Below are 12,238 nucleotides of genomic sequence, written 5' to 3'. Positions count from 1 at the left end.
TATATCATAAAACATACAAGATCTGGCTTTTAAGAAATCAATATCTTCATCAATATCTTCATTCAGACTCATCTAGATTAGATTACTCTGAATCTAATCACATAGAGACTTGTCTGACAAATCCAGATTTTTTGGACGTTCTGCAGGACTATTTGTCAGGATATTTCACAGGATTCCAAGAAATAATATTGGTGTCCATGCTATAATGATTCCTCAGCTCCTCCCATCTGATAAAATATTGATTTCTTATACATATAAAACATAGAAAAATATTTAAAATATTTTTTGTTATATGAGTGAATCAATAATAAAACCACTATCTCAATAATCATCAACTGATTGCAAACTGATTGTTCATCTCAGAAAAACCTTGGCAGAGTTAAAATACAAGTTTCAAAATACAGAACTTAGTACCAAAATTAAGGCAGTGTTAGGTTTCTAATTTTGCTATTCACATGTTAAATGAATTTTCAAAATTCAGTAGCTAATACTAGCTAGGGTTTTAAACAAGACATAGTTAAAATGAAAGTTTAAAAAAAGAATCATAAACTTCAGTATCATCATGATGGCAGTTTTAGGATTTTAATGTTGACACCCTAGTCTCAAATTTGTACTTAATGTGGTTATATAGCTAGGCAGTGCTGAAGTGAAAGTTTCAAAACAAATTAAAATCAAAAGTTAAGAAAAAAATATGAAGGCAATTTTAAGGTGTTTAATTTGGCACTGTAGTTTCAAAATAGTACCTGAAACTTAACAGCAAAGTATCAGATTCATTTATAAAACAATGTGACTGATCTTTATGTATGGTTTGTGAAACATTTATGCAGTGTCACTTCAGAAAACTCTGCCATTATAGATTTGAATTGATTAAGGATATCCACTCCTTTCCTTGGCATGATACAAATAAATTACTAAAGTATAATTGTAACAATGATAAATATAAGTGACAATACCACCATATTACTATGAAACACAGATTGATTATGGTATAATACAATTTAGCATCTCCATATTTTTGAAAATGAACTTGTTTCTCTACCTGGCTTAATTTGGGAAAATTTGGACATCAAAAAGAATGATGATGCAATTTAAACCATACAAAAATTAAAAAAAAATAATCCAAGGGATGGTAGTGAAAGTCTTCTTTCTAGAAGAATAGCAGCTAATATACATAGAACGAATCTTAGAATTAGAAAATCACTATATTTTGATCCCCTTCCCCAAAGGGTGACAAAACCATTGGTAGACAGTGGTTGAGAAACAGAATAGTCTCAGGATATCACTCCGTAGATTTATTCATTAATTAAAAAGAGAAAATGTGCTTTGAGAGAGAGAAAGCTATTACCATCTTTATCAAATAGGAGAGCCTGATCATGTGTGGTCTGAAGTTTATCTAATGGGATTCCTGATGGAATGTTTAGTCTGAATCTAATCACATAGAGACTTGTCTGACAAATCCAGATTTTTTGGATGTTTTGCAGGACTATTTGCCATGACATTTCAAAGGATTCCAAGAGAGAATATTGGTGTCCATGCTATGATGATTCCTCAGCTCCTCTCATCTGATCTCCGTCCTGGCCCCCATGATTTTCTTTGTGGTAGTTAGGGTGTGGTATGTGCCACTGAGGCCCACACCTATTGCTGTAAGTGCTGTTTGGGAAACCATCATCTTTCAGGTCTGTGTGATAAAAGAAGAGCCTTGGGGAAATGTTCTCTTCCACATTTAATCTTTACATTATTAGAAAATATTTTGATGACCTGTTTTCAAATATTTTCTTATAACTTTCCATTTTCATGTGTTTATTCTGACAGTTTATTTTATCTTGTATTTATAATCACTAAGATGTTAGTATTGTAATATTAATATTACATGATTTAAATTAGGAAAAATGTGTTTTCTATTACAAAATGGATAGTGGATAATTTAAGTATAGAAAGTAATATTTTCTATATGGGACTATTTCACTCTCTGTAATCTCCTGAATTCTAATTCCCACTGTAGTGAGCTATAACTTTACTAATAAGTTTTCTTACAATCGATTTTAAGTCTATTTTGTTAGATCTAAAGACATAAAGCCAAAAGTTCTTCTTGAAGAGAAGCACATTTCAGTTACGTTTATAACTTGAAATATCTGGTTTTACTCAAAACTCACATGTCATACTGAAAAACAGAAGGGAGATGTTGTCTTTTCTTGAGGAGAGACTTCTCTGCAGTTAAACAGCTCACCACATGTTTAGAGTACATAGACAATACACTTCCTCTTTTGTAATGTAGATTTCAGCTTTTTGCTTGTAGAATTATCATTGGCGTGGAGGTTATACAGGGGAAGTAGTGAAAAATGTAGCCAATACCAGGAACCTTAGGAAGTGTCTGAACTTCATCTTTTCTGTGTTCCTTTGCCCTTAGGGGGTCAGTGTAAGAGTTTGGGCTAGGAAGAGGTTGCTTCTTTTACTCTATTTAGTTTGTACTTCCTATCTGGGTATTTGGCAATAAATGACTCATTCTCTTTGTTTGCCCTGGTGTTGAAAAATTTTCCCATATGCCAGAGAAAAAATGTTACAGTGACACAATGTAAAACTGTAAGAGGTGGAAAAAGATGAGGTATGGACACAGTGAATGGAAGTTCAGCCCTTTAAAACTACTGGCAGAGTAGATTTTACTCAGGCTTCAATTAAGTAGACCTGAATGTAAATTCAGGTCTAGCTCTGCAACTTACTAGGTAAGTGACTTTAGTCCTCTTTAAGATTTAGTTTCCTCATTACAGGATATAATAATACTGTTTTTCTTATGAGGTAAGTATTAATTGAAATAGTATATGTACATTCTAGCATACAGTGATCCCCTAATAAATGGAACTTATCATTAATACATTGCTAGGAAAAGAAAAACACATCAGGGAACAAAAGATATAACTGTCTTATTGATAACAGGGGATGGATTCTTGTGGACAAAAAAATTTAGAATTGGATTTTCAAGGGGTCATTTCTTTCACCAGGTGTAGTTAGGTTTGCTCTTATGGTAACAATGAATATGTTTGTTTAGCTTCTTAAACCAGCATCATGGAACGTTAATTAATAAACAGAATTCAATGTATTTGTGGGGCATTTTATTTTTTATGCAATCATTTTTATATATCACCTTCACAATGCATGCCACATTCTCATACCACCTATTATGTTATTTTCTTAACATTTTTCTTCAAATTCACTCACCTTTTTAAAAACTTTACTGAAGTCTCACTTAAGCACATAATTTGTAAAATCATGGGTTTGTTGTGCAAGTTTTGTTTTTCTAATACACTCTAAAACAAATACCTTAAAAGAGTTACACCTACAGTCCATATACCACCCATAATCATCTCAAGTACCTCCAGTGCTTGTTACTGCACTTTGGAAAACATTAACATACATTATTCTCATTAGTTTTTATAATAGTTATATGAGGTGAATAGAGAAGGCATAACTATACCCATTTTAAAGATGAGAAAAGCAGGTTCATAGATAAAATCTCATATTAAATTGCTAGAATTGGTCCTGATACTCATGCTTTCTTTAGATCAACCCAGTGCTCTTACTGTAATTAATACCAAATTCTTTAAGGAAACTTAGAGCTAAAAGTAAAATTTTTTGTATTTAGACCTGATTATTTTGTGGTAATTTGAATATAGGTCAATATGAAAAAAAAATAAAAGAGGAAACAAAGAAACTGAGAGCAGATCACCAAGTTGCGGTAGGTTAGCCTAAGATAGCTTTTGGTTTTCTCAGCCTTCTACTATTCACAGCTTTGTGTAATCCCCTCCACTTGAGTAACTTGCTCCTACCAATAGAATATGGTAGTAGAGTAGAGGTCACCTCTCTGATAAGTTTACAGAAGATTGCGACCTCCGTCTTGCCAGAGTACTTCCTCTCTTGCTGGTTTTGATGAAGCAGGCTGCCATAGAAGAGAGGCTCACATGGCAGGGACCTGAGGGCAGCCTCTGGCCAACAGCAAGCAGTAAACAGATGCCCTCAGTTCAATATCCCTCAAAGAAATGAATCTTACCAACAGTCAGTTGTGTTAGCTGGGAAGCAAATCTTTCCCTAAGGGAGATTTCAGATGAGGCCCCCAGCCTTGGTAGACACCTTGATTGCAGTCTTGTGAGAGATTGTGAAGCAGAGCTATTCTCAGAATTCATAGGTGTTTTAAGCTATGAGGTTTTTTTTCGGGGGAGAATGGTCATTTGTGATTCAGCTATACATAAGTCTACAAAAGTCATTCCAGAAGTGATTCAGTGGAGGTAGAATCATGTGGCTGTGAGCCCCAGGCACTTGGAGTTCTGATAGAATTGTGACTTCTAACACTGGACACCTTTTCTTTCTCTCTTATTCTCCCATTTTTCTCCTTTCCCCTTTTCCTCCCTTCCTTCCCTTCATTCCTTCTACTTTTTCCTGTACTTTTAATTAATAGAGCAGTTGGAAACACAAAAGCAATGTCTGTATCTACAAAATGTCATTATTTATACTTTGTATCCACAGTGCACTGCCTAGGGCTTCATGCCTGAGGTGCATCTGTAGAAGGTGCTCAACAAAGGCTTGGCTGTTGGTATTATTGAATCACTGTGGAGTTTATTCATTGTTGTCCATGCCATTTTGAGTTTTCATTTTTTTATTTATGGGAGTGTCTTTATTCTTTTAAAGAGCTTTGTTTGTACACTCATTTTCTCTCTCTCTCTCTTTTCCTCCACAGGCAATTTATAGCACTGATCTGTCATCAATACCACTTGCTGTCTTGGATGTGAAGATGATTTTTCCTGCAGGGATTCCCTCTACAAAATTAAAAACACTGGGCATGAGGAAATAATATTCATGCTTTAAATTGTCTTTTCTCTTCACTACACCAGGGGTCCCCAGCCCCTATGCCACAGACTGTGGCCCTAGTGTAGTGAATAGAAAAGACAATTTAAAGCATGAATATTATTTCCTCGTGCCCAGTGTTTTTAATTTTGTACTGGTCTGTGGCTTGTTAGAAACCAGGCTGCACAGCAGAAGGTGGGCAGCAGGTGAGCAAGCATTACTGCTTGAGTTCCACCTCCTGTCAGATCAGCAGTGGCATTAGATTCTCATAGGAGCACAAACCCTATTGTGAACTGCACACGCAAGGGATCTAGGTTGTGCGCACCTTATGAGAATCTAACTAATGGCTGATGATCTGACGTGGAACAGTTTCAACCCAGAGCACCCCCCACCCACCTGCAGAAGAATTGACTTTTACGAAACCAGTCCCTGGTGCCAAAAAGGTTGGGGACCACTGCTGCACTACACTACCTAAAAGATTTTCACTTTCACAGTGTTGCTTGCTTCTGTTTTACATGCACAAGTAGCTAAAGCTAGCCTTCTGGTAAATGGAGGGGCAGAGCAGATGGTGGGGGAGGAGTACATACGGACGAATTTGAATCATAATTTCCTCACTGTATGCCAGCAAAATTTAATAATAGCACCTAAACATACACATGCATATGTAAATGAGTCACACTATAAAAACTTTTAACAAGTACTGGCAAGTCAGATGGCAGACTTACCCTGAAACCTGCCACTCCAATAAAAACCTCATAATTAAAAACAAGGCTGTCTATAAAGCATAACATATAATAACAATTATTTGCAACTGGTACAAGGCTAGATTAGAAAGTTGAAAGTTATCTTTCTCAGGTAAAAATGCTTTTCCTATACAGTATGCAGTCAGCAGATTATCATCCATAGTTTGAGTAGTGAGATGCCACTTGCTCCAACAATCAACACCTGCTGACGTTGGTCCAAGAAGAGACTGCGGTGATGCAGTTTCACCTGTTTTGTAAGAATAACACTGGTGTTTGCCATCTATTGACAGAGTGCCTACTATGTGCCAGATGCTTTGTTGGCACTGAATGTGCTATCTCATTCCAGTTTCTTTATACTCAATGAAAAACCAACTACATTTATATTGCACTGAGGCTTAAAGTGGTTTACTGACTTGCTTAAGATTATACAAGTAGTAGGTGGCTACAGCGGGGTTTGAACCCAAGTATGCTTGATTCCCCAAACCATGCTTTTTAAAAAATCAAAGGTGTAACTTCGATAAAAGACATGAAGTTAATGAATATATGAAAGATGGTGAATAGATACAATGTGGCCTTAGGCCAGATCATGTTGAACATGTGGTGGGATAGATAAGAGAAAGTTCTTCTTTGTTGTTACCTGGTTCTCAATTGGTTATTACTTTATGTGCTTTCCATATTAAAATTCTATTATTCTGGTCTATAAATTCACCCACCCAGGCTTGCCTAAACTAATTAAACCCTGAAATTTGGCATGTCTTTTTTTGGGGTGCCTCTATGATAGGTGGTGGAAATGAAAATGGAATTAAAAGTTTTGTGAAGCTATAGCACTACTTTTTCATTGTTTTCCTCCCTGACTTTCTGCCTTAGGTGTTTACTTTGGTGAGATATCCTGGGAGAAACTGAGGTGAAAAGAAGCCCGAGTTAGGATTGGGGAAGACATGAAGTAGTCAATAAAATTCAAATTCTTGTATTCTGAAACGCAACTATCCTTTCTCCAACTTGGTTTTGGACAGAATGTCTTAGGGTAGCTGTTAACAAAGAAATTGATGACAATTAACTCCCATTTCTCAGAATTTCATCATTCTTTGAAAGTGTTTATCATACTCAATCTTCTAAAAATTCTTAAGGCATACTACAGTGTAGAGGTTGGCAAACTTTTTCTATAGAGGTCCTGATAGTAGCTTGTTTCGCTTTTGAGGGCCATCGAGTTTCTGTCACAACTACTCATCTCTGCTGTTGTAATAAAGACTCACCCATAGACAATACATGAATGAAGGAGTATCTATGTTCCAATAAGACTTTTAAAAATAAAATTAGGCAGCAAGACTGATTTGACATAAGGGTCATAATTTGCTAACCTGTGGTATAGTGAAAGGAGTTCAACTAGAGTTTGATTATGGCTGTGCCATTCTAGTTGGGTAGTTTTAGGAAAGTTATTTAATTTAGATTTGATGTAGTTTTCTCATATGTAAAATGAGGATAATAAAACCTGCTTCACAAGACTACTATGAAGAGTAAGCTATGTAGCTAAATATACCAAAATATCTGGCATCTAATAGATGCCTAATAAATGGTGACTATAATGATTCTTATCGTTACTGTATTATTTTAAACATTTATTTTATTTTTTTTAGGTTGTTGTCTAACTAAGGTATTTAGAGAAAATAAGTGCTGCTGAGGGCAGCTGGAACTGTTTTGCTGGTTCATCACTGAAATTCTAGTTCTTGTTGGTGCTTATTTCATAATTATGAAACTAATTCTTTTGAAAAGAACTTGAAGTAGAGCAACAAGAACTAAGATAGAACTAATACCATTCTCTCTCAGTTCTTATTGCTCTACTTCAAGTTCTTTTGAAAAGAATTACATAGATATGGGTGCATGTGTTTGTTTATTTTCCTTGTTGGGTAATCGTGAATATGTTGATTGGCGTCAAACATGGGTCTCACCTATCCCCATGGCAATAAGCTTCTATTGATTTGAATTCAGACTAGCCCTGGTGGCCCTGTGAGTGGGAAAGTCTAGGTGTGTCTAGCTTGGTCTGTGGTTCCAGGAGGGGTTGGATGCATCTGTTCTACTTGTGGAATGTTGGCACCAATATAGTGGCTGCTTCTCCGAGTATTTGCCTTTGTCTTCTTTGTGAAAGGTCACTGGCTGGTTTGAGCTATTGGGCTGTTTATGCCACATCCTGTGCATGCCACACTGGCTTTCTTTCTGTGGTGTTTCCAGAGATAAGTTTGCCTGATAGAAGTCAGACTGTGTGGCTTTTTATCATTATAGATTTTTCTAGAAGGAGAAGAGGCCATGATGACATCTGAGGATCCTGAATCATTGTAGACATGTACTGAATTAAAGAGAATTTTTTGACTAAAGGAGAATTGCATCAATCACAGTGAAGGAGATGCCACAGGGCAGGGCCTGAGGTGTTGGCTTAGCCACAGATGTAAGGGCTACAGTTAACAGACAACTTTCAGTTTCCACTATTGGAAGGGATGATCAGTCCTTCCCTCCTCTATTTTCTTGAGCCCCGTTTTTCACCTTTCTTTTTCTCTCTCCTTTCTTATCATGAAGAATAAAGACAAATGATAACAGATCTACCTTAGGCTGATACAGGGCAGGGAATCCATTTAATAATAAAACGTGGGTCAAAATTCACTTTTCTCCTTTTGAATTGAAATTATATTGTGCATGGGCTAATTAGATTGAATGCTGTAAACATGAAGATAATGCTTGCAAAGTAGCTACAGAGAAAGAGAAAAAGCCTAAAACAACCAGTAGTGCTTAGGACCAATAGTATAAGTCTTTACACACTACATTTGAATAATACTGTAAGACACAATTTTTTGATAGGTTAAATAGCAAATCTAGGCCCCCCAAAATTATTTTAAAAATTGTCATTTTAATTCTAGAGGTATAACAACAATGTGTAAGTTGCATCAAATAACAAAGTTAGTCTACAGCCTAAATTGTTTCATCCTGCTTTTTTCACTTGTATGCATATTTTTATACTTCCATGCTAGAGCTACCTCATTCTTTTAAAATTGTGAGATATTCTATAATTTATTTGTATTCCCCTATTAATATATTTTTAGCTTATTAGTTTACTTAAAAAGATTTATGTTTGCCTTCTAATGTCAAAGTTAGGAGTCATCTGTCCATTTAACAGGTGGTGTTTTCTTGTGTAACTCCTCTGCCTTCATGCAAACCTTTGAGAACAATCTCTTGAAACAAGGCTAAAATGCCTTTGGAGAGGTATTATTGATGATCATATCTACTTTGTGCCTCTTTCCATTACTTAGCTGCATTAGAGGCCCAGCTGTGTAGGTGTAACTCAAAATCCACCAAAACTAATACTGTGGTTAGATTCTGGTCAAACAAGTTGCCATTAATCCAGATGTAGAATGGGATTGAAAGGTGTCTCTTCCACACCCTGACATCAATGTACCAGTTTGGCTCTGTGCATTCTTTCTCCCCTTCTCCCTTTACCACCCTCATATAATTGTTTGTGTACATGTCTGGTTTCGTCACTACGCTGATGGCAAGGATCATGCATGCCTTATTCATATTTGTGTTATTCAAGGATTCTACTCTGGGTTCTATTATGGGGCCTGGCCTAAAGTGGTTGTTCAAGAAATGTGTGTTAGAGAAATCATACATAAACTAGCAATTCTCATTTGGATCCCTGTATCTGAACAACTAACTTTCAGCTTCTTCAGTGGGATAAAGAAGAAAAATGGGGTTTAAAGTACATACTATTCAGTATTAATGTAGAATTTAACAGCTGCCATCCAAGTGCAGAATCCTCTGTAGTTTCCCAGTGTTAACCTCACTTCTATCTCTAGCCATGTCTCAATGCTGGGTGACTCTCTCCTGGCATGTTCTGGCAAGACTCTACCTGGTTTGCGTAATCTACATCGGCTTCTAGTTTCCACAAGAATTGTTTATATGCATTTAATTTTAGCTCTTGGGCTATAACATGTCATTGTTCTTTTTACTTATCTCCTCTTACTTTTGGAAACAGGGCAGGCAGGCATCTTCAATACTTGCTGTTCCTGTTTGGTGTGCTCTTAGATTAATTTTAACTTTCCTCTTCAGCTTTCATGACACTTCAAGACATTTTCCAGTCATATTTCCTGTATAAGAAAATACAGACTATGTCACCACAAAGGGAAGTGGAGATTGGGGGGCATAATTTAATTCATTCAGGGAACTCATATTTTGGTGTGAATGGAAATTAAAGCAAGGTATTTGGATTAATTTACCTCATTTGGTTCTATATTCAATTTAGAGGATAACACATTAAGCTTTTATTCAATTTTATCTGTTATGGTCACAGTGAATCTGGAAAAAAATATATCTGGGGCTTAGTTTTCATATTTAGGGGAAAATGAATATCCTAGAGAATAATAATAAAAGTTAGGGAAAATAATGTTTTCCTAAGAGTAGGCAATGAAAATCTGAAGGTACTCAAAGCAGTCTTGCACAAGTGCTTTGAAAAGCCTCTTGCACAATTTTATTTCTTTATAGTACTTACACAATCATATTTCATAATGACTTGCTATAAACAATGTTCTTGACAGGAAGCTTAAAGATACAAAACTGAAGGAAGCACTTTTGGGAGAAAATACTTTTACATTTGCTTACTTCTACACTACAACAGACATAAAATTATGGATTTTTTTTTCAGTGCAATTTTCATATGTCAGTTGTAGGAGACAGGAAATGTGAAACACTGTAGGAGGTATGAGTTTGCCACCTAGAGGAGAGAGGTGAAATTCAACTTTTCTCCAATTTCTTTAGTATAATTCATTAATTTATTTAATTATTTACTCATTTAATTATTCAAAAATAATTATCTACCAAGCTTAACTATTTTGCCAGCGCGGATTTGATAAATCTGTTCAAGATTTATGAGCTCAAAGAAACCACAAAGTGCATCTTACTTTAATTGCTCAGCTGCCTCTTTTAAAAATCTTTTACTTTTAAGAGAGTATAGCACAAATATCTGAACAACTCTAAATATCCATACTTGGGATGGATATTACTTTGAGCTCTTGCACTATAATAAAACTTTATTCTTTTGTACTAATTCAGTCCTTTTACTTTTTCTTTTTTAATGTTTAAGAAACAAGTTGGATATGGACAAAATGTAATTTCTTCTGTCAAGGAACCCACAGGATAATAGGTTAATGATAGAGACCAACAATGCTGATGCATTTTTAATGATGGAGATAATGTCTAGAAAAAAATCCATTATTTGGTAAAGACAAAGTATGCATATGTATTCCTTTGTTTCAATTATTTTTAAAGTTAAAAAACAATTACTTATCTCCTTTTGTACTACAAGCAATATCTGGTATAGTGTATGCATAGTAAGTATTCTAGAAATAGTAATTTCATTGTTGACTTGATTATGTTGGAGTGGAACTTACTCTGGAAGAGATCCTAACTTTCATTTATCTGAGAAAATTTCCAATTAGGACATGGAAATTTTTTCCTTGTCAATATTTATTCTTAATGGGTTTAGAATTTTAGAAAATGGGTTTAGGGATTTAGAAATTTCTTTACTAAATAACTCTAGGGAACAGTACCTTAAAAATATTCAAAATGACAAAAACTTAAAATGACATCTATTTTTTTAAGGCCAAGAATCATTAAAAAGGGATCCAAATCTTTAGACTTTGTTGCTCGGTGGAACTAGAATCATTAATATCTCAGTCATGGGAAGCCATGTCAACTTACTGGTTTAATTTCCTGTGAGCTTCCCATGTTCTGTCCCTGCAAGGACCACCTCAAATCCCTCAATAGTCCTGTCTTTATGAAACCGGTATAATTTTTCTTTTCGCTCTTGTCCTTCACCTTCCTGTGGCAACAAGAGTCAATTCTCCATATATAAATACTCGGCCCCTGTTTTAGCTGTGTCTTAATTGCGCAACATCTGTTTACTCTGTGTTTTAACATCTGTGTGGATAGCATTGTTGTTGTAATATTTTGACTGTAAGCTTCTAGGAGGTAGAGGCCAGCATTATTTTCTCCATTTTTGGAATGAGAAAATACAGATTACCACAATCAAAGTAGAATGGCAGCTTATAGTAGATATTTGGATAATTTATATAGTCTCTTAAAAAAACAGATTATAGTAAGAAGTGGCTGAGCAATTAGCTATGGCACACTGCACGGTTTTTCTGACCTCTCAGCTCCTAAATAAACTTTGCCAAATCTTCAGGCCCTCAAAATTTTTTCATTCCATTTGTTATGGGCTGAATTGTGTTCCCCTGAAATGACTATGCTGAAGTCCTAACTCCTAGTGCTTCAGAATGTGACCTTATTTGGAAACAGGGTCATTGCAAATATAATTAGTTAAGATGCGATCTTACTGACATAGGAGAAGCTCCTAATCATGGTGTCCTTATAAAAAGGAGAATTTTGGCCATAGAGACATGCACTGGGAGAATGCTGTCTGAAGACTGGAATTATGCTGCTAAAAGTCACAAAATTAACAGAAGCTAGGGAAGAGACCTTGAATAAATTCTTCCCTGTAGCCTTGAGGGAGAGGATGGCCCAGCCAACTGCTAATCTCAGACGTCTAGCTTCCAGAGCTGTGAGACAATTTCTCTTTTTAGGCCACTCAGTTTGTGGCACTTTGTACAGCAGTCCTAGCCGAC

This window comes from Pan paniscus, chromosome 11, assembly GCF_029289425.2.
Source record: "Pan paniscus chromosome 11, NHGRI_mPanPan1-v2.0_pri, whole genome shotgun sequence".
Classification (NCBI taxonomy): Eukaryota; Metazoa; Chordata; class Mammalia; order Primates; family Hominidae; genus Pan; species Pan paniscus.
The sequence above is the reverse complement of the archived record's forward strand: the minus strand, read 5'-3'. Positions refer to the sequence as shown.